General features: G+C 39.5%; 1 protein-coding gene and 1 pseudogene across 3 annotated transcripts in view; both read left to right on the forward strand.

Moving 5' to 3' along the window:
* Positions 1-24,684, forward strand: LOC100394572 (centrosomal protein of 57 kDa-like; annotated as a pseudogene).
* The window catches only part of TNFSF4 (TNF superfamily member 4), a 202,513-nt gene that overhangs the window by 19,065 nt on the left and 156,915 nt on the right, over positions 1-26,533 (forward strand). The gene's annotated exons all lie outside the window — the stretch shown is intronic.

Here is a 26,533-nt window from a genome sequence, read left to right on the forward strand (position 1 = left end):
ATGGTAGTAAAATGGAATCTTGATACCCATTTACAACTTTTATGTGAGAAGAAGAAATGGGGAGTTGATGAGTGAGTGTATATATATATATATATATTTTTTTTCTTTTCTGGGCCCCAGTAACCTTCTCCCTTGAATTCCTGCTGAACAGCAAATTCAGAGCTGCTTTGTAGGTTAGTCTGGTGATTCGCTGTTGGTTCATGAGTGTCAGACATACAGCTGTGACAAGCTGTCATCATCTTGTGTTTATGATGGATTGTGGATTTCTTAAGACTGAGGCCTATGTCTTTTTTTTTTTTTTTAATTGAGGCAGTGTCCCACTCTGTCACTCAGGCTGGAGTGCAGTGGTACAATCATGGCTCACTGTAGTCTCAACTTCCAAGGCTCAAGTGATCCTCCTGCCTCATTTTTTGATTTTTTTTTGTAGAGACGAGGTCTCACTATGTTGCCCAGGCTGGTCTCAAACTCCTGGGCTCAAGCAATCCACCCGCCCTGGCCTTCCAAAGTGCTGGGATTACAGCCATGAGCCACTGCACCTGTTTTTTAATTTATTTTTTAAAATTTAAGTTTACATTTTATTGAACTGTAATATGTATACAGAAAAGAGTGCAAACCCTGAGTGCCGCAGGAGGGTGTACATGTACATAAAGGATACACACCCTTGCACCCAGAGCCTAGATCAGGAGGCATGGAGAGCAGCAGGAACTCCTCAGAGCTTACTTCCAGCCACCACTTCCCCTTCATCCTCCTACCAGCGTAACCAGTGTCTGCACTTCTCACACTGTAGATTAGCTTTGTGTGTGGGAGTCGTATTTGTATGCCAGAAATAATACTTGAGTTTTAAAGAAACCTTATGAATTGCTAAAAGCAAATGTCCTTCAGGGAGTACACAATAGTTCAGTTATAAATTCTGTAGACTTGGGCCTTACCTAAAAAAGTTGGATGACTTCCAATTTAATTTTTTCTTCTTATTTTGAAATAATTTCAGTCTTATAGAAAACTGGCAAGAATAGTATAATGACTTTGTTTCCCTCAACTGTTGGGGAGGAAATTCTTGGCATGATGCCACATGACTTTAATATTGGAGTGTATCATTCCTGCACCCAAGGACATTCTTCTATATAACAATAATACAACTACCCAAATCAGAAAAGTCTTAGTAACATGAATACATTACTAGCATTGATCATGCAGACACCATTCAAGTTTCCCCAGTTGTCACAATGAATGTGATTATCACAGAGGTCCAGGATTGAGCTCTGCATTTGGTTGGTTGGTGTGCCTCTTTAATTCTTATCAGAGTGGGGGAGTTCTCAGTCTCTCCTTCCTTCTATGACCTTCCCACTTTGGTCGATTACTGTTATTTTGTGGAATGCTCCTTAATTTGAGTGTGTCTCATATTTCCTCAGAATTAGAGTCAGGTTGGCTGGGCGCGGTGGCTCACACCTATAATCCCAGCACTTTGGGAGGCCGAGGCGGGTGGATCACAAGGTCAAGAGATCGAGACCATCCTGGTCAATGAGGTGAAACCCCGTCTCTACTAAAAATACAAAAATTAGCTGGGCATGGTGGTGCGTGCCTGTAGTCCCAGCTACTTGGGAGGCTGAGGCAGGAGAATTGCTTGAACTCAGAAGGCGGAGGTTGCGGTGAGCCGAGATTGTGCCGTTGCACTCCAGTCTGGGTAAAAATAGTTAAATTCTGTCTCAAAAAAAAAAAAAAAAAAAAAAGAATTAGAGTCAGGTAATGTTTTTGGTAGGAATAGCCCAGAAGTCATGCTGTGTGTGGTCTTCTCTTTGCATCCTGTAGGTGGTGCACAATTTCAATTTGTCTTATTGATGATGATGTTCACTTTGATCACTTAAGAGGTGTCTGCCAGTCCTCTTTACTGTAAAATTATTATTTTTTATAATTAGTAAGTATTTTATGGAAGGTACTTTGAGACTATTTAAATATCCCATTCTGGTTGGGCACAATGGCTCATCCCTGTAATCCCAACTTTTTCTGAGGCTGAGGAGGGTGGATCATTTGAGGCCAGGAGTTTGAGACCAACCAGGGCAACATGGTGAACGCCCCCATCTCTACTAAAAATACAAAATTTAGCTGGGTGTACTGGTACATGCCTATAGTCCCAGCTATTCAGGAGGCTGAGGTGGAAGAATCACCTAGGCATGAGGCCACAGTGATCCAGCCACTGCACTTCAGCCTAGGTGACAGGAGTGAGACCCTGTCTCAAAAAAAAATATCCCATTTTGCATTAAATTCACCCATGAATTTTAGCATCCACTGATATTTCTTGTCGGAAATGATATTATTATGGTGGTTGCCAAGTAGTGATTTTTAAATTTAATTATCAATTCTGCATTTAATTAGTTGGCATTCTAAGGAAAAACTTTCTTCCTTGTTAATCAATTATTTGTATTAGTATGGACACTCAGTGGTAGCTGTAGCCAGGTCAGTGGTGATGAATGGAAGTCTATGTATCTGAGTCTTTGCATAACCTCTATGCCTGCCTCCACGGCCACCTTGTTTATGAGACTGTTGGGTGATGACAGGGGTGGCTGGGGAAAGAGGCTGACTGGTATCCACAGAACAGGTTACCCTGTCCATTTGATTATTAAAATACTATTCTGCTCTGGTCACACTTTGGTGAACATTCACATGGCACACAACTATGTTCACATTTTTTTGGTCCATACAGAGAAGTCTGTTCATAGACTGCTTCTTTAAACATCTTTGTCATCAATTTTCTAACATGGTTTTTCAAGTCACTGACCTTTCAGCTAAACCATTGGCCATAGCTCATGAACAAATGCATCCTTCTATGTCTGGCCATTTCTCCTCCCAAGCAAAGTGGACAGTGAGTTGCATTGCTTAAAGTTCCAAAACTGAGGAAATAACCACAGAATGCGTTCAAGGACCCACTGAAATAGTTCAGGGCCCACTATGAGATGAATGTGAGCTAAACTCTACGGATCACCTGACTTTCATAATCCGCTACTCTGGTTGAAGGGTCACAGTGACATTTTGGGTCTCCTGGAATTAGCGTCAGTTCAGAGCCAGGGTCTAGTAGTCCTGAAAAGGTCTGATTATTTCCTTTTCCCCAATGTAGAGTTACTCTGGTAAAAGGTCATAGGTCCCTTTGGATAAGGCAGGGAGGTGTATTAACTCAACTTTTAAGTAGTGAATATGATCCTTCTTCAAGGGGACCTGACCTCCGCTTCAATCAAGGGATTGCAAATGATCTTGTCTGGAAATTGATTGAAGGGCTTTGGCTCTCTGTTTTTATGATACAAGTTAGATTTTGTTCGCTTAACTGAGAACTTTTCTGCTTCTCCTAATCAAGTAAGAATTTACTAGGTTTACTACCTATTTTACTTCTAGAAACACTGTGATCAGCCAGCTGTTGCCAGAGGTTTGTGAGTCAGACTATTCAGCATGCGGCTGTGACTCTGCTGTCCGTGATGGTAACCACGCCCACCTTGTCTTTGGCAGTTAAGTGTTGCTGCTTGGCCTCTGCTACCCAGGATCCAATTCCTCTCATTGCATATCATTTTCAACTCAGTGGCTGCACTTTCTACAATGAGGTGTGGCCTACAGAGAAGAGCAATCACAAGGCTCTTCAGGGATGCTAGGACTCCTCTCAAAATTTATTTATCACAATACCGGTGAAAGATCTATCTTCTGGACCCTCCCCATATGAATGAGCAGGCCTTAGATGACAAATCCACTCTAAGATTTCAATTTCCCTGAACCCTTGAATCTCTTCCTCTACATTAAACCAATGCAGGTGTGATATAGAAATTAATTCGCTGTGGGCCAACTTTTGGTCCTTGTTTCAGCTGATCAACGAACAAAAATGTAGAGCCCTTTCTGACTCCTTGAACTCAACATTTAACGCAGAATTTATGCTTAGTGAGCCCATATCAATAAACTTGATTGGATTAAACTTTATGTTCCTGCCACCATTTCCCCAAACCTTATTTTTTTGTATTGAGGCAGGGTCTTACTCTGTTGCCCAGGCTGGAGTGCAGTGGCATGAAAATAGCTTATCTCCTAGGCTCTGATGACCCTCCTGCCTCAGCCTCCTGAGTAGCTGGGACCACAGATGGGTGTCATCATGCTGGCTAATTTTTAAAATTTTTTCATAGAGACGGGGTCTCACTTTGTTGCCCAGCCTGGTCTCACATTCCTGGGATCAAGTGATCCTTCTGCATCAGCCTCCCGGCGTGCTGGGATTACAGGTGTTAGCCATTGTGCTTGGCTCCAAACCTTTAATTTGCATTTCCACTCTGTTCCCTGGCTTTATGACTGTATAAATGAGAAAACTCAAGTAGTTGTTTTGGAGTGTATCACACCTCCTCTTGGGTCACACTTTGTACCTCACCTTTCAGGGTCTGCTGGGACAAATCTAGTTATAAGTGTAGAAGCAAAGAGAGGTGGTGAAGGTAGGTCCTGAGGTGAATCAGCAGTCTTCAAGGCAGTTGCCTGGGGTGGGGGACATGACAACTTCCTAGGAAATTCAGGGTTAATCCCTTTGGATGGGGTGGAGAGGCCACTCCCACTGGGGTGGGTAAGTGCTACCACTGGTTGTTGGGAGACCACTTGTACTGCAGGTGGGAAGGCTGGTTCTGTGTGGTGGGGGAGCCTCTTCTACTGGCAAAGAAAATTACCAGAAGGAACTCAATGTTCCCAGCATCATCAAAGTTTTCTCACATGCCCCCATCCCAGCTTATAGGATCTTATGCTTTCCTAGTTTATGTCCTCACTTTAACAGTAGGCACCCTGTGAGGCTAGGAGTTCAACTTTTGTATTTCAGCCAGGTGCAAGACGAGATTCTGGTTTCGATTTTCAGCAACGTCAGCTCTTTGGCTATAGGAAATAATGGCTTTCTTCAGGGCATACATAGAAGCCTTTAGGCCATTTCTGCAGTGCTCAAGCTGAGAGTTCAAATTCCTGAATTCAACCTTTTCTTATACCATTTTGTCCAGCAGTACTGGGCATAATCAGCCAACCTTATACTCAGCGGTTTTCCCATGATATATATATGTATATAAGATATGCAGTCACCAAGCTTTTTGATCCTTATAAATGGTTAACTAGGTGTATCCAATGCAAATATTTTGTGTATCTCTATTGCCAGAGTATGCCATAAATTATCAGTGCTCTCTTTCCTACTGAAAATAGTCATTAGTATCTTCAAATCTAATTAAATTAGGAAGCCAATTCCAGAAACCCTGGAACCAATTCAGAAAATTCATCTGTAGCATTTTGTTTCCTTAGAACCAACCTCGGAAACAAACAAAATCTACATTAGGGTTCTCCAGAGAAACAGAATCAATCAATCAATCAATCAATCAATCTATCTATAAAATATTTACTGGGAAGAACTGGCTCACATCATTGTGGAGGGTGAGTAGTCCCATGATCTGCTGTCTGCAAGCTACAGACCTAGGACAAAGGCTGGAGGTGGCAAAGGACCTTGAAAGGGATAAGTTCAGAGGCCAGGAAAGCCAGTGGTGTAATAGAGATTGCATGTGGAGAAGACCTAAAAAGCAGAGGAAATAATAGTGTAAGTCCCAGACCCAGGAGAAAATGGATGTTCTAGCTCAAGCAGTCAGGCAGAAGGGGTATAGTCTCCCTTTTTCAGTCTTGTGTTTCATTCATGCCCTCAACAGATTGGACGATGCCAATCCTCATTGGGGAAGACAATCTGTTTTACTTAGTCCACAGGTTCAAATGCTAATCTCATCTGCAAATACCCTCACGGGCATACCCAGAAATAACGTTTAGCAAAATATCTGGGCACCCTGTATCAGGTCAAGTTGACACATAAAATTAACAATCACAAAAAGTATCTGGAAATGTAAGAACGGCATGAGGCCAGCTTGATTAGCAAGACCCTTGACAACAGGTGCTTAGAACATGGAACAATCATTTCAGCACTGAAGTCCTGCAATCTCCAAGTCAGGATCAAGTCTTAACAACATTTCACTAAATTCATGGACATAATTTTAAGAGTCATGTTAGTTTTTCTTTTCTTTCTTTCTTTCTCTCTCTCTCTTTTTTTTAAACATGGGGTTTTGCTATGTTTCCAGGCTGGCCTTGAACTCCTGGGCTTAAGGGATCCTACCATCTCAGTCTCTTGAGTAGATGGGACTACAGGCATGCACCACTGTGCCTGGATTGAGATTTCTTGCTTGTAATATCAAAAGACAAGAAGTTACACGCCATGGGGAAAAAGCATATGCTTCTTGCTGAAATAATTCAGATACAAATGGCTAAAATAATTGAAAGGAAATGGCATGAAATCCAGTTTTTTTCTTTGTCAGGAAATAATATTGGAAAATATTGCTAAACGTCAAATGAAGAAGCAATAATCATGGCAAATTACGCAGTGTGGAATGCTTATTGCGGAAGTTCAGTGGAAGTACGGATGTTTCTCACATGTCTCAGCTGATAGCACATTCTAAGATTTTGTGTCAGCAGAGGAACACAGGAAGAACTGCATTTGAAAGTGAATCACTAAAGGAAGGATATACAGATAGTCTCAATTGTAAACGTTTTACTTAAAATCATCATTCTATGAGAAAACTGTCTAATCTATAGCATTTTTTTTCTTCTTTGGATGAATTCTAAGAAATGCTGCTCTTGCCATCTCATCTATTATGCTAAAGAACTTTACACCACAGTGTAGCAGAATCTCAAGGTGCCAGCTGCGAGTTCTCAGGAACACATAGTCGAACTTGTGTTCTTAGTTAAGGAGTTTGGATCTTACCATGGGGGTACATGGATCAGATTTGTGATTTGAGATGGTCATAAGCTGGAAGTGGCAAAGGGCCCCAAAAGGAGCAAGTTCAGAGGCCAGGAGACAGTTGGGAGGCAGGGCAGATGAGCTGGGCAGATGAGGGGTTCCTGAACTAGAATGTGGCAGATAACAAAGTATGTGGAGTGAAGGTGAGAAAATGTCAGGAATGACTCCCAGGTTTCTGGCAGTGAGTTAGGAAGCAGGGACATTTGAAGTAGATTTTTGGGAATACACATGGAAGGCAGGATGAGCTTTCAGGAGGATTTTTGTCTTGCAGCTCCTTTTCTGTATTTTGCTCCCACATTCAGGTATATCCTCTTCCACACATTTTAGGAGCTTGGTGCCCTCATCCACGTCTCTGGCTCTTGAGCCTTTCTACTCTTACCCAAGCCTGGACATCGACCCTGTCTCCAGCCTTGATTCCCTCAGTGCTCCTATCTCTCTCAATCTTTTTGCTACCCACCCTACCAACCAAACATTTATTTCATTTAGGCTCTGGGTTAGGAAAATAAAATGTTCTGGAGTCAGAAAATTCCAAAATGTATGGTCTTATGCTTCCATTTCAACAATTTTATTTGGAGTAAAACCCCTTTCTTTAAGGAGTTTTAATGACAATTCATCAATGTTTTATACATTGTAGGAAAATTGGAAATTTTCCTACAATATATAAAGATGGAAATAGTAGGTGGTATGGCTGTAATTTTTAAATATTATACTAAGTGTAAGGCTTTTCCTCCTAACTTTGCTAACCTCTTTTCTATCCAAATTGCCTGATTTAGCGATTGTAGATGGTCTTTTCTTTATTTTATTTTTATTTATTTTTTTATATTTATGTAGATGATCTTTTCTAATATTTGTCTAATGTGAAGAAAGTCTGACATTTTGCCTCCTAAAATGCCATAGAATAAGTTTCTTCAGAAAGATATATATTCTTCTCAAAGGACTTATCTAAATGTTTTGTCATCATTTTTCAATAGATATGTGCTCAGTGAGTAGCAATGAATAAATGAACAGATTCTTGCGACTTAAGCTGATAGTTATACAAATAGTAGTTACCAGTTGGTGAATGCCAGGCAGCCTACTATAATGTACATCTATTATTTCTAATCCTAAAAATAATGATGTAATGTGGAGAGCTGTTTGGGGTTAGGAATAGGGCTCTACAATCATTTTTCCCCGTTTCATTTCCTGGGTTTCTTGCTTTAAACTGACTCTAGTAAAACTTGGTTTGGTCGTGCAAGAAGAGTACTATGTTTTTTTGGCTGGGCGCGGTGGCTCAAGCCTGTAATCCCAGCACTTTGGGAGGCCGAGGTGGGTGGATCACGAGGTTAAGAGATCGAGACCATCCTGGTCAACATGGTGAAACCCTGTCTCTACTAAAAATACAAAAAATTAGCTGGGCATGGTGGCGCGTGCCTGTAATCTCAGCTACTCAGGAGGCGGAGGCAGGAGAATTGCCTGAACCCAGGAGGCAGAGGTTGCGGTGAGCCGAGATCGCGCCATTGCACTCCAGCCTGGGTAACAAGAGCGAAACTCCGTCTCAAAAAAAAAAAAAAAGAGTACTATGTTTAGTCACATTTATTCAAATTTGGAAATATTTTTATGTGAAACATTTAATACTTAAACTAATTCTATGAGATAGGCATTAACCCTCACTTAATAGAGGAGGAAATTGGGGCCCACAGGATTAACAAGTTAGACAGGGAGCTTCTAGTAGAGCCCAGGCCTTTACACTCCGAGGTGACATTGGGTTAGAACTCCATTTTCACCTGACTCCCATAAACCTTTGTTCAGACTGACGTATTCTAGAGTGGTATTATGGGTTTCAGGCATTAGTATTAGCTCCTGGTTTGTGGCCAATATTCCCCAAAGACTTGGGGGTATTTTTCAGATAAATGCTTGCAGGTTCATTTGGGTAAACTTTTGGAATTTAAAGGTCATGATGATTGAGCATTCTGGCTCACATAAAATATTTGTTTACAAGGTTCTGCTCTTTATTTTTATAATAAAATAATCACCCTAAAACCTCTCAATTTTGTCCTTGAAGGCTCCATGGTCTGTAAGCCAGAATTAGAGATCTCTTGAGTGTCAGGCCACTGATTGCTACATATATTTCTTGGTAATTGCTAGTTATGCACACCTCCATTTAGAGGTTAGTTTAGACGTCCAGCTGGCAGAGTAGCAGGGTTAGATTGATTTAGATTGAGGAGGAATCAGAAATGTAGGAAGAGGGAAATAAAACCAACTCTCTCAGGTGGTGGGAGGAGAGGAAGATGATTGATTAGCTCAAGACCAAGTATGAACAAGGTCACAGTGGATTCAGTGTCAGTTGAAGTCCTGTTAAGGAATTTAAGGGGAGTGGGAACTAGTCTTGAGAATATAGGGCTGAACCAATTTTAGAAAAACTTTTTTCTTTGCTTTGTAAGGAAGATAGACTATGCTAATGGGAAAGCCATATATATGATGAGTTTGTATATGTTCATTTGGAAATAATCAGAGAAAGAGCTAATCTAGTATTATGTGTGTGCATGAGAGAGAGAGAGAGAGAGAGAGAGAGAAATTTGAAGCTTGAGATGGGATGCATAGGGACATGGAGAGGGAGAAAGAGGGGACCATAAAGTGGGGTGCTGCATAGGGAAAGGACCAGAGCAAGAATGCACTGATGTTATGAAGGCTGAGAATAGAAATGTTGAATATAGATTTTTAACATGTCTGCTTTAGTTAGGCACACTTTATTAAGCACGAGGAATACGTGGCCAGTTTCATAATTAATAGATTTTCATAAAAGAAGAATGTTGAAGGCTGGGTGTGTGGCTTACATGCTTTGGGAGGCCGAGATAAGTGAATCACCTGAGGTAATGAGTTTGAGAGCACCCTGGTCAACATGGTGAAACCCTGTCTCTACTAAAAATACAAAAATTATGTGGGAGTGGTGGCAGACACCTGTAATCCCAGTTAAGCTACTCAGGAGGCTGAGGCAGGAGAATAGCTTGAACCTGGGAGGTGGAGGTTGCAGTGAGCTGAGATTGCACCATTGCACTCCAACCTGGGCAACAATAGTGAAACAAACAAACAAAAAAAGAATGTTGAAATTAAGTTGCTAATGATACAATTGATAAGGTATTCTGTCTTTCCACTTGGTTACTAGTTGAAGAAATACAACGATTTAGGGGTAAGAAGAGAAAATCTTTGGAGAATAAATTTGGTTTTGTCTTAGGTGACCTACACTTGAACAACAGAATAATGAGTACTTCCATTTCATGCAATTTGGTGGATTAGATTATCCATCACCTCTTCCAGGGCAAAACACCTAGAAATGCGAGACAAAGTACAACAAGCATTCTTTTCAATGCATAGCTGAATTTATAAGAAAGAAAGAAAAAATCCCAGGGCCAAAACTTGAGGGTAAAATGAAAACTTGGAAAGATTGAAGGTCTCAAATGCTTGGGGTTTAATGGTTTCACAAGGCCTTAGGTTCAATGGAAATGAAATTGAGATGCCAATGCATAGAGACCTACAAAGGCAGCAACAATGGTGAACAGGAAGAACTAGAAAATGACTACTTTTGGCTGGACACTAACCTGAAGAAAAGTGTTTCTTAATGAGTGAATGCTAGTACTATACTAGTACTATAGTATGACTATAGGTATACAGTTTCCCTCTTCAGAGGCAAGCACTGATTCCAGTTTCCTGTGTGTTACATGCATATAATTATGTGCATTATATATTTTTTCTTTTTGCAAATGGTAGTGTATTATGTACACTAGGAATTTTAAAATAGGAAAAACTAAAGTTATAATTTCATTACACTTTCCAACTCTTCATTTTGGTGTATACTCTTGAAAATATGCTGCACGTTTTCCCTTCCAGATATTACTGAGGCATTTGGGACACTTACATTTCTTTAGATATCTATCAGCCAACGGCAGGGTAAGAAAAATCAATATCATGTCTATGACTGCCAGAAAATTTCATTTTTAACTTTTCTTAACATCACTTTATCTTTGAGCTAATAGAATAGTTCTAAATATATTAAATAGCTAAATAATTCTCTTCTCTTTCAAAGTTTGAAATCCATTCTCATTATCTCTTATTTTTCTTTCTTCTTACTCCTCTGAGACCCTCCACAAACGAGATCCCCCATTTTTGCCATCTATATATGAGAGTTGTAGTGAAAACCCTCCATATACACATATACAAGAACATACAAATAAGCCTGACTTTATAATATAGCATGGATCAGAACAGAAACATATAAGAGTTGCCTTAGAGAATGAAGATCTTCCAGTCCAATTTAACCCCAAAAGATGTATTAGTTTATCCAAAGAAATAATCGTTTTAACTGTTTCTGGTGTACTCTTCTTTATTCATAAACTTTCTAACTTACTGATTTTAACTTTCTAACTTGCTGATTCTTTTTTTAGCTGCATCTAATCTGCTATATAATTCTTCCTTTGAGTTTCTAATGTCAATGACTACTATATTGTTCTTGAAGTTCTATTTGATTCTTTTCTCAAATCTACCTAGCCTCTTCTATTTGTAGAGTTTTGTTTCTCCCTTATGTTTTTTATATTTATTCATTTTGAACATAGCTATTTTAAAGACTTAAATAATCCCAATATCTAAAATTCCTAGCAATTAATTCTGCAGATGTTTTGTAGGGCCTGGGTTAAGGGTAAGTCCTTCCAGAGAGATTTTGCATTTGCTTCTACCAAATATCCAAACGTTTACATGTATGGTAATTTCCTGTTTTGAATGTTATTAGAACATGTGGACAATACAAATATAAATCTCAAAACCATGTGAGACTAGTAGGGGCTAGTTAGGAATGGGAGAAAGGCTTATTTCTCACTGTATGTCAGTAGTTGCAAAACTTTTTAGTTTCAGGGATCCTTTACTCTTAACAGTTACTAAAGAGCCCTAAGAAGTTTTGTTTATGTGAATAAAATTCCTATCAATATTTACTGTATTAGAAATTAACACAGAAATCTAAAAAATATGTATTTACTGAATCATTTAAAAATAGCAATAATAAACCCATTATTTGTTAACATAACATTCTACATGAAAAATAACTATATTTTATAAAATAAGTACTAGTGAAAAGAGTGGTATTGTTTAACTTTTTTTTTTTTGAGATGGAGTCTTACCCTGTCACCCAGGCTGGAGTGCAATGGCACGATTTTGGCTCACTGCAACCTCCGCCTCCTGGGTTCAAGCAATTCTCCTGCCTCAGCCTTCCAAGTAGCTGGGATTACAGGGGCGTGTCATCATGTCTGGCTAATTTGTTCTATCTTTAGTAGAGACGGGATTTCACCAGGTTGGTCAGGCTTGTCTGGAACTCTGACTTCATGATCCACCCACCTCAGCCTCCCAAGTGCTGGGATTACAGGCCTGAGCCACCATGCCTGGCCTGGTTGACATTTTTATAACTCTCTTTGATGTCTGGATTAGGATAGACAGCTGGATCCTCAAACTTGCTTCCGCATTCAGTCCGCTGTGATATCACACATCATGGTGCCTCTGGAGAACACCATTGTGCACTTTTGAATTAGACTGAAAAAGGCAAATAGCATCTTAGCCTTATTATGGACGTAGTTCCATCTTGTGGACCCATGGAAAGGGTCTTGGGAACCCTGTGAGGGCCCTGTACTATACTTTCAGAACTGCTACTGTGTAAAATCTGTTTGAATTCTATATCTTGTGCTTGGGCCACTATGTCAAAATACATGCAAAGTTCATAGACACAAACATACATGCGTATGCATATATAAATGGACACATTTAAAGGTGCTCTCTTCCAGGCTTTCTGGAAGGCAAAAAAAAAAAAAAAAAGCAATTGGGGGTTGGTATGGGACAAGTGTACCTCAGTTTTGATGTCAGTAATACTGTCTCCAGCTTTAGAAAGGGAAACTAATATGTAGCTAATTATTATATCTAGCATTTATTAAGTGCTCACTATATGCCAGGCAGTGTGTCAAGAATTCTACATATTTTCTCTTGTTTAACCCTTTTCTGAATCAGTGTGAAAGGTACTATTACTTTCTTCACTTTACAAAGGAGAAAATAGACATAGAGACATTCAGTAATGTGTCCAATATTATGCAACCATTAGAATCTCAGAATGCCCACTCTCAAAAGCTAGACTCTGAATCGTTTTCTCCCATCCTTCACTTTCATTCAACTCTGAAAATCATTGTTTTAGTATGAGAATAAGGTTTTTTATGGCTTTAAAATATGCCTAGTAATATGAAATAGGTTTCTTTTCTTGATATATGAATAAAGTTAATGGTTAATGAACAATTTTTTTTTACCATAATTCAATTAAAATTTTAAAAATATCTTCTCAAGCTCTAGAAACCTGGTGTTTTAGTCCTGAGGGGTAATTTCAGGCTAGTTAGGACTCTGAACATACAGCTGACTGAGACACTTGAAAACACAGCAATGATCTCAATTAACATGATCAGTTTCAGGAAAGAATTTCTTAACCTGTCTTTCAAAAACATGAACGTGTTCCCCCCATCTTAGTCCATCTGTGCTTCTATAACAAAACATATGACTGGGTAGCTTATAAATAATAGAAATTTGGTAACTTGAATGCTGTGTCCTCACATGGGGGACAGGCTGGCCATTCCCTCCAGTCCTTTTATAAGGTATTAGTCCCATCCAAGATGGTAGATCCCTCCTTGCCTAATCACCTCCCAAAGGTTCCACCTTTTAATACTGTTGCATTGGAGGTTCAGTTTCAACATGAATTTTGAAGGGAACACAAACATATAAGTCACAGTATTTAATTGCTGGTTCTCCAGAATTCATGGCCGCCTTACATACAAAATACCTTCATTCCATCTCAATAGCTCAAATGTCTTAACTCATTCCAGCACCAACACAAAAGTCTAAAGTCCGGAGTCTCATCTAAGTATCATCAATATCAAACATAGCTGAGAATCAAAGGTATGTTTCATTCTGAGGCAAATTTCTTTCCAGTTGTAAACCTGTGAAATCAAACAAGTTAGGTGTTTCTAAAATACAAGTAGGACAGACATTCCCATTCCCAAAGAAAGAAATAGGAGAGAAGGGAAGAGTAATAGGTCCCAAATAAGTTGAAAACCCAATAAAACAAACATTAAATCTTGAGGCTTGAGAATAATCATTGACTCCATATCCTGCCTTCTGGACACACTGGGGCAGGCTTGATCCCACTAAGCATTGCCTCAGTGGGGGCTCTCTGTGATGACCCCAACCCCATGGATCTCTGGACATTGACCTAATGGGACTCTGCTGTGGCCCCACTCGCATGGCTCAACTAGGCATGGCCTTAATAAGGGCTCTCTGCAGTGGCTCTGACCCCACAACTCTACTGGGCATTGCCTTGATGGGGGATTGCTGTGGAGCCATTCTCTGCCAGGGCCTGAGGCTTTCTGAGGCATCCTTTTAAATCTCAGTGGAGGTAGTTGTGCCTCCACAGCTCTTGCACTCTGTGCACTTTTAGAGTGGACACACACACAGACACTGCCAACGTTTACCTATTCCTCAAGAATGACCGCAAGGCATATAATTGTTAGATTCACCAGGGTTGAAATGAAGGAAAAGATGCTAAGGGCAGCCAGAGAGAAAGGTTGGTCACCCACAGAGGGAAGCCCATCAGACTCACAGCAGATCTCTTGGCAGAAAACCTACAATCTAGAAGAGAGTGGGGGCCAATATTCAACGTCCTTAAACAAAATAACTTTCAACCCAGAATTTTATATCCAGCCAAACTAAGTTTCATATATGAAGGAGAAATAAAATCCTTTATGGACAAGCAATCACTGAGAGATTTCATCACCACCAGAACTGCCGTACAAGAGCTTCTGAAGGAAACACTAAATATGGAAAGGTACAACCAGTTCCAGCCACTGCAAAAAGGTACCAAATGGTAAAGATCAACGATGTAGTGAAGAAACTGCATCAACTAACAGGCAAAACAACTAGCCAGTAACAAAACGGCAGGCTCAAATTCATCATAATAATATTAACCTTAAATGTAAATGGCCTAAATGCCCCAATCGAAAGACACAGATTGGCAAATTGGATAAAAAGTAAAAACCCGTCGGTGTGCTATATCCAGGAAACCGATGTCATCTCATGCCAGTTAGAATGGCAATCATTAAAACATCTGGAGACAACAGATGCTGGAGAGGATGTGGGGAAAAAGAAATACTTTACACTGTTGGTGGGAGTGTAAATTAGTTCAACCATTATGTCTCCCCCTTCTAAAATGCAATTATCACCAGAGTAGGGATATTTGCTAATCTTTACACTGAGGGAGCAGTTTGTTACACCCTTTAGCATGCAATGAATATTTATTCAATGAATGAATGAATGTGCTGAAGGCCAGTTATGTGTAAGCAGTGCCAAATGCATCAACTCGTTTCTTCTACCTTTGACTTACGTTAAGTAGCTAGTGTCCCCACTCCTACCAGAAAATGGGGGTAAAGAGGTTGATGATAATGGCCCTGATGATGATAACAACATAAGTTGTCATTTGCAATCTTTCTACTATGTGCCAGTTGATTTATTAATATCACCTCATTAAATGCTTAAATTAGTCCTGAGTGTTAGGCATTTTGATCCTCATTTTATACAATTGGAAACTCAGTTCGGAAGAGGCACATAACTTGCTTATGACGATATAGCTGGGAAGTGATTCAACGGGGACTTGAATTTCTGACCCTCTGGTCCCAGTCCCTGGTTTTCTCCACAAGTTGCCTCTCTTAAGCGTCTGTTTTAACACTGTTGATCTGAAAAAAATTGATCTACAGCATGAATAAATTGCTAAATTAGATGTGGAAATTCGAGATTTTCCTATTCAGAGCATTGTTCCATTCTTCCTAAAAATAACTGGTTTAATGTTCAAACAGTTATTCCAGAAACCACACTGTCTTTTACCAGAATTTGAAAAGGAAATGAGGTAATCGTCACCATTGTGAATGAATGAAGCCCAAGCTATACAAACCACAGACAGACAAATCAGGTTTTTCGTTTTTGCTCTCCTTTTCGTTGTTAAGTATGAAAATATAAAACTTTAAAAATGTTAATGAATCTGGGTTTAAATGATACCTCACTGAAGAAGCTATTCAAGAAACTTGGTGGGTCTCCTACCTCTACTCAATAAACATTACAGATGTAAAGTCCTATTTCTCTGTACTGAACAATGCACCTTTATTTATGTAGATAGAGTTTTTTAGCCTCAGCACTCTATTGCTATTTTGGGCAGAGAATTTTTTATTGTGTCAGGGAGTGTAAGATGTTTAGCAACACTGTAAGATGTTTAGTTATGTCCTTGGCTTCTACTCACTAGCAGCTAATTAGGTCCCCCCACTCCTGACCTCTTGCACCTAGTAATTGGAATGCCAAGATTTCATCCCCCAACCTATGTTAGTGATAACTAAGATGAAAGCATGAAACAGTGTCAAACAGGGATCCCAAGCAGTGTACCAGAGTTCAAATTTGTATTTTAAAAAGGTAATTGCCTCTGAAAAGATGTAGAATCTGCCATTACTCACTTCTTAATTTGGAGACACTTTTTTTTTCTCTTGTGAAACAGTACATCTCTTAGAATGGTGCCCCACACATATTAAGGCCTTGATAAATGCTAGCTATTACAATCATGAAGGAGTGGTGCACAGTGGCTCTGAGGGTAGGTGATATGGTAGATATGACATAGTCCAGGCAGGCAGGGAAAGGTCCACCTCAGGAGATGCTCATCACTGTGCGATGTAAAAAAGAACAAGAATCAATCAGGTATTTGAAGAGGAACACTGTAGGTTAAAGGTCCTAGCCCTAGCTGCACATTGGAATCACCTGGGGGAGACTTTTCAATATGCATGCCTGGGGTCCTAGAGATTCTGATTTAGTAGGCTTGGGGCCCAGGGATGGGTATTCATAAAACATCCCTAGAAGGTTCTGTTGGATAGCCAGCGTTGAGAACCACTGGTGTAGGAAAGCACTCATTGAGGGAGGAGTGCACGTAGGAGAAACAGAAAGCCAGAGGGACCGGGCACAGAGAGGGCTGGCTTCCATGGTCTGAGATGCTGAAGAGACAGGTGGAGGTCTATGGGGCAGACCCTCATAGGCCACATTAGGGTTTTGTTTCATTGGGGAATTGTTGGACAGTTCTGATGATCCTTTTCCCTGAGTCTCCTCCTAAGCAGGGTCTTATGTTCAGATGCAGATTTTCCACGAAGTTAAAGAAGCTTGAACTTCAGGGTCCTTCATGGCATGAGCTCCTTAGAGGGACACTGGCAGTGGGTTCATATGATCTAATGGTTTTGCAAAATGTGCAAAAAGAAGTTATTTTTGCCCCATAAGACCCGTGACTCTTCTCTGTCACTACAACTTCTCCTCTGTCAAAAGTCCTTTCTGTTGGTGGGGTTGGAAGTGGGCATTTTTGGGAGGTTAAGTTGAGGATTCATTTAATTTAGGTTTAGTGGGAGGTGTTTATGTATTTTACTATCATTTCCATGTGTACTGAATTATTACTGCATGTTCTTGCATAGGAATCATTTTTAGAAAATGGAATCCTCTGTGCTGGTTCATCTGGCACTGTAACACAGAGAGATAGGTTTGGAGGCTGTACTGTCAGATGAATGCGTGTTCTGGTAAAATATACAAATGTTGATCCATGGAAGGCAACAGGGAGGGAACTAGCCGGAAGCTAGTCTGTGGAAAGTCCTTGCAGTTGTGAGAATGTGGAATTGTAGCAAAGGGTTTAGTTCTCTGAATGATTCAGGTCTCAGAAATGCCCACTGTTAACATTATCCTAACTTGAAGGGAAGTGTGATGGAGACGTCAGTAGGGAAACAAACAGTGTTGTTAACCATGTGTGGTAAAATTATCTCACTTTTCCAAATTGGATCCATGGATAATTGTGTACTTATGCTAGGGCCCCCCCCAGGGTTTAGAAGTAGCCTATGTAAAGCGAGGGCCCACAATACAGAGGTCTTGAAAATGGCAATTCTCTTATGTTGGGAATTTGTTAGGCAGCATATAGAGTTACACTGCATTATATCGTTTTCAAAGAAAATTGTGTAAAATCAAATTTATGACAATTCTTGTGTTTATAGGACTATATATATTTTAATTTTTAATTTTTGTGGGTACATAATCAGCATATATATTTGTGGGTTGCATGAGATATTTTGATATAGGCGTACAGTGCATAGAAATCACATCTGGGTAAATAGGATATCCATGACCTCAAGTATTCATCCTATTTGTTTCAAATAATTCAATTATATTCCTTTGGTTATTTTAGACTGAACAATTAAATTATTTTTTACTGTATTTACCTTGTGGTGCTATCAAATACTAGGTCTTATTTGTTTTTTCTAACTATTTTTTTGTACCCATTAGCCATCCCCCTTTCTCCTTCAACCTCTGCCCCTGGGCTTCCCTCCCCAGCCTCTGGTAACCATCCTTCCACTCTATCTCCATGAATTCAATTATTTTAATTTTTAGCTCCCACAGATAAGTGAGAACATGCAATGTTTGTCCTTCTGTGCCTGGCTTATTTCACTTGCATCTGTGTTGTTGCAAATGACAGGATTTCATTCTTTTTTATGGCCAAATAGTACTCCATTGTGGATATGTATTAATCCCACATTTTCTTTATCCATTCATCTGTTGGTTGACATTAGGTGGCGTCTAAATCTTGGCTATCGTGAATGGTGCTGCAAGAAACACGGGGTGCAGACATCTCTTCTATATACTCATTTCATTTCTTTTGGGTGTATACTAGGAGTTGCATTGCTGGATCATATTGCAGCTCTATTTTCGGTATTTTGAGGAACCTCTAAACTGTCTTCCATAGTGGTTTTACTAAATTACATTCCCACCAACAGTGAATGAGCGTTCTCTTTTCTTCACATCCTTGCCAGCATTTGTTATTGCCTGTATAAGATGTAAGTCATAAGCAGTATTACAGATAAGGAGTCTATATATGTATAAACTTGCATATCTTATACATACCAATATGCTATGCAAGATCTCAGTGTATTTGATGAATCTTGTCCTGACAAAGTTTGGTGGTTCCATATGAGACATCATGCAGATCATACCCCAAAACATTTATCTAACCCAAATCCTAGTTATGTCATTAATAGAAAAAGGTAAATTTCATCAAAAGTAATGATCAACTCTTAGCAGCTTTGATGATTAAATTAAAGAGAATTAATTATTCAAACATAACTGGAAAATAATTTAAATTTCTTGCTGATTTGACACAAAATACAAACAAAAGATAGTTTAATTGTGTTTGTCAGCTTGTGTTGTTTTCTTTTTTTGCCAAGTCATTTCTCACCTGAGAATGAGGCATTCTATTTTCTTTTTTTTTCTGAGACAGCGTCTCACTGTTTTCTAGGCTGGAGAGCAGTGGTGCCATCATAGCTCACTACAGCCTCAATTCCTGGGCTCAGCCTCCTGAGTAGCTGGGGTTAGAGGCATGAGCCACTGTGCCCTGCTTGTTAGCTTTCTTGAACTTATTTTTTTTGTAATTTCTTTTTCTAAATATTTAGTCTTATACTTGATTTTATATTCATAATTTTACATTTTTTCCTTAAAATTGTGTAATTAAAATCACAGCTTATATAAACTTGACTCCCACCCTGCCTGATCTGACATTTAGATCCCCTTGAACAGTTAGTGGTATCATAGTGATGTGATGTTCCCATTTCCCCATATTTGTTGTAGAGTGGGAGAGACCAAAGAATACTGAACACTGTTTTTTCACACTTCAAAGCAATGTAATTAGTCTAATTGTAATGCAATCCTAATTGAATAACAAAATACATGCAACATAGTTTCAATTCTCTTAAGAAGTATTTTTGTTGATTTTTTAAAAATTACAAAGGTAGTGCAAACTGTTAAAACATTCAAATAATGCAGAAGTAACATAGCAAAAATACCACCCAGTTCCCCGGAGGAAACCATTGTTTATTATTTGGTGTGAGCTTTTTCACCACACTTTCTCTATGCATATACAAATTTATATCTGTCAATATATATGTGTGTATCTATATATATCCCAACATATATGTACACATCTATTTAAAGTTAAAAAATAACAAAAACAAGATGATAAAATTCAAATTTTTAATCTTTTTATTTCTTTGAACAATATATTATGAACCCCATTCCATATCAATACATATATATACCTATTCTGCTTGAGAAATGCAAAATATAGATCTAGTATAATTAAGTGAATCCCCTATAGACATTTAGAATATTTTTATTCTTTTCTTATTATAAACAATGCTAAGCTGAAATCCTTAAAAATATCTTTGTACACATTTATGAGTGTTTCTGGAGATCAGAGTCCTAGGAATTAAATTTCTGGATCAAAGGTTTGGGGCTTAAAAATTTCTGCTATTTATTACTGAATTGTCCTTCAAAAAATGGTTGGATTTCACATGGTCACAAAATTTATGATTAAGGCCAGATTGAGTTATATGGTTGTCTCCAACAGACTTAGAAAGTGGCATGGGTGTGTGGCAGGGGTTTCTAAACCCAGCACTAGCACTTTTCCCCCTTTCCTTGAGGGTTTCAGCTTAGAGTACCCCCTGGTGGGCAGCTCCTGAGTTGTGAAGGAGAGTACGAGAACTCAGATCGTCTGGGACCTGCAGAGGCTCCCTGGGTGGTGCTGGTCAATGCTGCTTCTGGTTCTCAGTTCTTGAACATCTTAGCCGAATCATCAAGGCCTCAAGGAAGTATGGTTCACCATTCTTCATCTTATCAGATGTACTTTATCCATCTGATAAGCCTTTCCTTAATAGTGAGCTACGACACTCCCCAAATAAGCCGACACTTGCCTATCCAGAAAGCAACAGCAGAGCTATATTTTCTGCTCTTAAGAATCTTCAAGATAAGATTTGATGCTTAGAACTTGAGGATTCAGGCAGAAGAAAGTGTGAAAACCTTGTCCAGAGAAACAACTCAATCCAATAAAGTACTGAATGAAGAGATACAGGAAAGGGAGAATTCAAAGAATGAGGCATCAAAGCACAATCAAGAACTGACATTTCAGTTTTTAGCTGCAGAAAATAAATGTAATCTTTTAGAAAAACAATGGGAATGCATGTGAAATATGATAAAGCATGTAGAAATGGAGAAGACATATGTCTTAGAGAAACAGGTTTCCCTAGAAAGAGAACGCCAACACGATCAAAGACATGTTTGGAGCCAACATGAAAAACTGGATCTTCTTGAATAGGAGTATAACAAACTTACCCTTGCAGAAAAAAAAATGCAAGAGTTGGAAGCAAAACTCTTTGAAGAAGAACAGGAGAGGAAACACATGCACACTAAGGCAGCTGAGTTACAGAATGGTCTAGAAACAAATAGCTTACCTTTAAAGATTAGGCAAGTCTACATGCTTTCAGTGCAAGAAGAATTTAGAAAAAAGTCAAAACCACCAGAAAAATTAAGTTCTAGGAACGATTTTGGTGCACCAGTACATTATAGATTATGTTTGAGTGATATGCCATTTGTAGCTGAAGTCCACACGTCCTGGCCGTGCTGTGGCAGCCAATATTCAGCTTGTCTTGCATTGCACCTAATGAAGCAACACAGTAAAGCTTTGTGCAATTAGCAGTCAGTAGTGTTCCTTTGGCAAACCAAGTATCTTCACGAGGTATTAAAAGCAAGGAGTCAGCAAAACCTCCACCTCTGACAGCACTAATAATGAGTTGTGAGAAGTCTTACAGACGTTACAGCATGGATTTGGACATAGGAGGTTGATCACCAGCAGCTTGCAAAGCTTATGCAGGAGTTGCCAACTGTTGAAATGAAAGACAACTTAGAGTGTGAACTGGAGGCATTAGTGGGAAGGATGGAGGCAAAAGCCAACCAAATAACTAAAGTTTGAAAATACCAAGCCTAGCCGGAGAAATGGAAGGTAGAGAAGCCGAAGAAAGAATTACAAGCTACCAAAAAGACTCTGGATGAAGATGGAAAGGGCAATAGCCATTCTTCTGGACCACAAATAAGAAGGTATACAGTATGAATGCAATATGAACTGTACACACAACTGTCATCATGTTGATGTGAATCATAATTTCAACTAGATGAAGCCATGTTTGCCACTGAAGTCAATAAAGCACTTTTAAAACAAGAAAACACTGAAACTTTCCTTAACAGCCTGTTAACAAAGGCTTGCTTTGTTATAAACTCTCAAAATTCCATTTCTAAATAGGACAGGAATGTATTGATGATGAGAAAAAAACTAGTATTTAGGTATTTAACTTATCTGCCATTCTCATGCTCACACAGAAGTTAAGCCCAAGAAGACTGAATTTCCTCATGGTATGTGATAAAATACTCCAAGAGTGCGAATGGACATGTTAGCCACCTGTCAGAGGAATTCCTTTGTATGGCCTTCTTAGAATTGATTGAGATTAAGTTCTAGGATTGTATCCAGACATCCAGCATGAATTGTCATGGCTCCCTAAGCACTAGGCATGTCAAACTTTTCTGTAGTTAGAGCTTTTAATTTAGGATCCTTAGATTTTGGAGTATTTGTGAATCTTCTGAAATTACATGTAAACTTTTGCTTTTGGGTACTGCTTTCTGATAAGCAGGTTTGTACCTTGACTATATTCACAGCAGTGAGTCCACAGACCCAAGGAAAGTGAGAATCAGTGCTCTGGTGACATGGTAAATATATGTCTCAACCATCCTTTCAACAATTAAACTTTTGTTATTTCCTTGTTTGAAAAAAAAAGTGATACCTATTTTTTTTTTTTTTTTTTTTTTTTGAGATGGTGTCTTGTTCTGTCACCCAAGCTAGAGTGCAGTGGTGTTAGCTCACTGCAACCTCCGCCTTCCGGGTTCAGGCGATTCTCCTGCCTCAGCCCCCTGAGTAGCTGGGATTACAGGCATGCACCACCACGTTTGGCTAATTTTTCTGTTGTAGTAGAGATGGGGTTTCTTCTGGTCTTAAACTCCTGACCTCAGGTTATCCTCCCACCTATAAGCTGTTGGTCATACTCTTGAAGAGGGGTGGCTCAGTGATGTGTGGAAGACGGGCAGAGAGGCAGGGTCTCTACAGCAGAGGTCTGCTGCTTCTCTGTCATTCCGAGCAATTCTGCTCTGGTCCAAATTTGTAGATCCACTCAGCAGATCAAATCTCCTGCAGCCATCTGGACACACCTATCTTATAAGGTAGTCTTAGAAACATCTGGTGTTATTCAAGCATGCTTTTAAGGGGATTTCACCTTCCATTTCCTCCTTCACAAGAAGTTATCAAATTATTCCTTGTAACCACATTCAGTAAGCTGTCTGAGATGAGTTCTGGTACACATCATTTTCTTTATCTCTCTGTCTTTCCAGGACTGTTGCCCCATGGTTAGTTTGGCTAGCCCCTTCACTTTCCCTGCCGATTTTCCGTTATAGGGCTGTTCAGGCACCTCATCTCAGCAGCCGTGTGAAATGCCCCTTTGCCTATCAGCAATGCATAGTGGAGGCAAGTGTGGCCTCACAGCTTCTCTTGTAGCCTTGTTCCTGCTCATGTGATGACTTTAATAATTTATGTGGGTTATTACTTCCCTTCCACCCCCTAATTTCTCACAAATGGGTTTCTTGCCCACCCAGTGAGTCCTGCTTTGAAGTTTCTTTTCTACAAGGGGCCCCTTGGCATAGCTTCTTAAGTTCTTTTCTATTTCTTTGGACCTCTTCCTGTTTCTGTCACTTGCAGTACCATAACTATGTCTGCTATCCTCAGCTATCCACCTTTTGTAAATTAACGGTAAAAGCCACGGTTATAAAAGCAACAAGCTGGATCTTCACAACCAGTCTCAGAATTTCTGGCTCTCTTTGGTAAATATAGATCAAGCAATGGTAAGTGGAATTAACCATATCCCTTTTGAAGGCAATCTTTGATCTTCAAAGTTGTCATATTTATTTTAACAACATGCTTAACTATTGCAGCCCACACGTAGTGGGAGGAAATGTTTAAGTTTTAAGTGCTTGAAAGGCGTTTCTGCCACAGTCAGCAGTGACTTGTCAGACTCACAACTTCTGAGGTGCAACTTTAGTCCTGACAGCTCTCATTCAATAAGGCACAGGCCAGGAGAATGGGAAGCCAGGAGACTTCAGAGAAAAGCTGTCTGTTTCATGAGCATATGCCTTTTACCTGTCAATAGACACTTGTAAAAAGGCCTCCAAATAAAGGAGATAGATATAGATCTCTTTACAAGGGTGGAATCTGAACTGAGTCTGTGTTATCAGCCAGCTAGCTGGAACGGGGAGAGGCCAAGGGTAATGGTTGGCAGTATGGCTGCCGGCCTCTGTGGCCGTCATTGACAGAGTGGACAGTATGATAATAGATATTGACCCTATGGTCATATGGTCTGATCAATGTCCTTAGATCAACAAGCTTCTCACTAAGTGTTGTATAAAATGCTGGTGTGCAGAGAACGAGATGTTGACTTCTTAACCCTCTGAGCCCAGGCAGGACCTGACGCATCGGGGAGCATATGGGCTGCTCACCTCTGACCTCAAGTAGCCTCTCCTATTTGACCCAGTGTGCGGTACAAATAACATCATTTTCTCCCTGTGTCCCTAAACGGAAGGATTGGAAACACTATCTTAGCAGACCTGCTCTTAAAGGCCAGTGGTTTAAGAAAGTATAAGGTTTAGGACAGATACGGCATCCTAAGAAGGAAACATGAAGGGAAATCATCCCAGAAAAGTGTAATGCAATATACTAATGCGAAAATAGTAAGGAGAGGAAGGAGAATGCCATCAGATGGCTAAAGAAGTCAGCAGCTGTAGCTTTTTTTTTTTCCCAACTGGTAAAATGAAAGTCCTTGAATTTTCATTTTTTTTTTTTTTTTAAATACAACTCTTAGACTCTGGCATTTGCTTATGCTTGTCTAAGGACTGTATTTTAAAGTCTTTTTATTCCAAACACCTAACACAGGGTCTATCACATATAAATATTTATTGATCAAATGTTTGTTGAAATGACCAGGCATGAAGTAATTACAAATGAAGAAACTTATTCATTCATTCAACTCAACAAATACTTTCTAGTTACTAATATGAGCTAGGACATTCAAACGAGTTAGAAATGCCATAGTTTTCAGAGAATTCATAGTTTGGAAGAGAAGGCATGTTGATAATACATTATTACAGATGACATAGCAGAGGCTGCACAAGATAAAGTTGAACACCAAGAAGGGATAATCACTTTTATCCTGGAGAGTGGTTAGGAAACCAGAGGAATGCTTTAATTGAGTTTATTTTTAAAGGTTGATTGAAATGTAATATACACATGTAGTAAACATACAGCTTAATACAAATCGACAAATTGAACACACCATGTAAGCCAGATGCCTAGAAAGACCCCTCATTTTTCCTCCCTAGTTACTTTCCACCAAAAGTGATATCTATCTGACTTTAAACAGCGTATAGGAGTGATGTCTACAACTAATGCTTTGTATAACAGGAATAACACAATATATTTACTTTTTTGTCTGTCTTCTTTTAACAAACATTGTGTCTCTGACATTTGTCTATATTACTGGATATGAGTAAAGATCATTTAGTCTCATTGAATGATATTTCATTGTCAGAATATGCTTTCATTCATTCCTCCATTTATCTACCTACTGTTTGATGGACATTTTTAGTCTTTGACTGTTACAAGTAGTTCTGTTATGAAATTCTAGTACATGTGCTTTAATGAACATATATATGTATTTTTGTTGAATATACGCCCAGCAGTGCAATTGTTTGTTCTTATGGTATATTAAGCTTTATCGACACTTCCAAATAGTCTTCCAAAGTGATTGTGCTAATTTCTACTCCCAGCAGCAGTCTATGAGGGTTCTGGTTGCTCCACTTCCTTGTAAACCATGTTTTTTCTTTTCATTTCAGCAATTCTCATGGCAGCATATTGTAGTTTAGCAGACTTTTGAAAGATGCATTGTGTTTTATTAGGCAAATGGGGAGATAGAGGGAGTCCTGGGGAGGATTAAAAAGATAAAAAAGGCGGAGCCAGTGCAAGTCCTCAGCAGCTCTCTTTCGAGGCACTAGGGCAGAATCTGTTTCCTTGTGTAGTTTCAAGAGGCTGCCCACATTCCTTGGTTCCTGGCCCTACATCACTCCAACTTCCTTCCATCAATCATCCTGTCCCCTTCTCTGACTCTGACTCTCCTACTTCTCTCTTGGAAGGACCCCTGTGATTACACTGGGTCCACCTGGCTAATCCACGACAATCCCCCATCTCAAATTCCTTAACTTAATCCCGTCTGCAGATTCCTTTATCATGCAAGTTACACAGTAACAGATTCTGGGGATTAGGACACGAACATTTTTTAGTGACCCTTTCTCAGTCTACCAGAATCATGTTATAGCCTCACCTTATCTATACAATAGTGTGTGATATTCTTAATTATGTGGGCCAGGTGCTAAGCAGAATGTGTGATGGAAGAAATACTGGTATGGAGTTAGCACAACAGGGAGTCTGAGAGCTGCTTCAGAACTGTGAGACCTTGGACAAATCACTTAAATTCTCCTGGTTCTCACTTTCTAGTTTGTGAAATGAGGATATTGGACTGGGTCAGAGACGGCAAATTCCTGCTGAGCATACCGTCAACCTTCCCTCTTGCACCCATGGCAGAAGTTAAGACTTGTTCAAGGCCCTTTCTCTTGTGATCTTGTCCCAGCCTAATCTTCCAAACA

This window comes from Callithrix jacchus, chromosome 18, assembly GCF_049354715.1.
Source record: "Callithrix jacchus isolate 240 chromosome 18, calJac240_pri, whole genome shotgun sequence".
In the NCBI taxonomy this organism is placed as follows: Eukaryota; Metazoa; Chordata; class Mammalia; order Primates; family Cebidae; genus Callithrix; species Callithrix jacchus.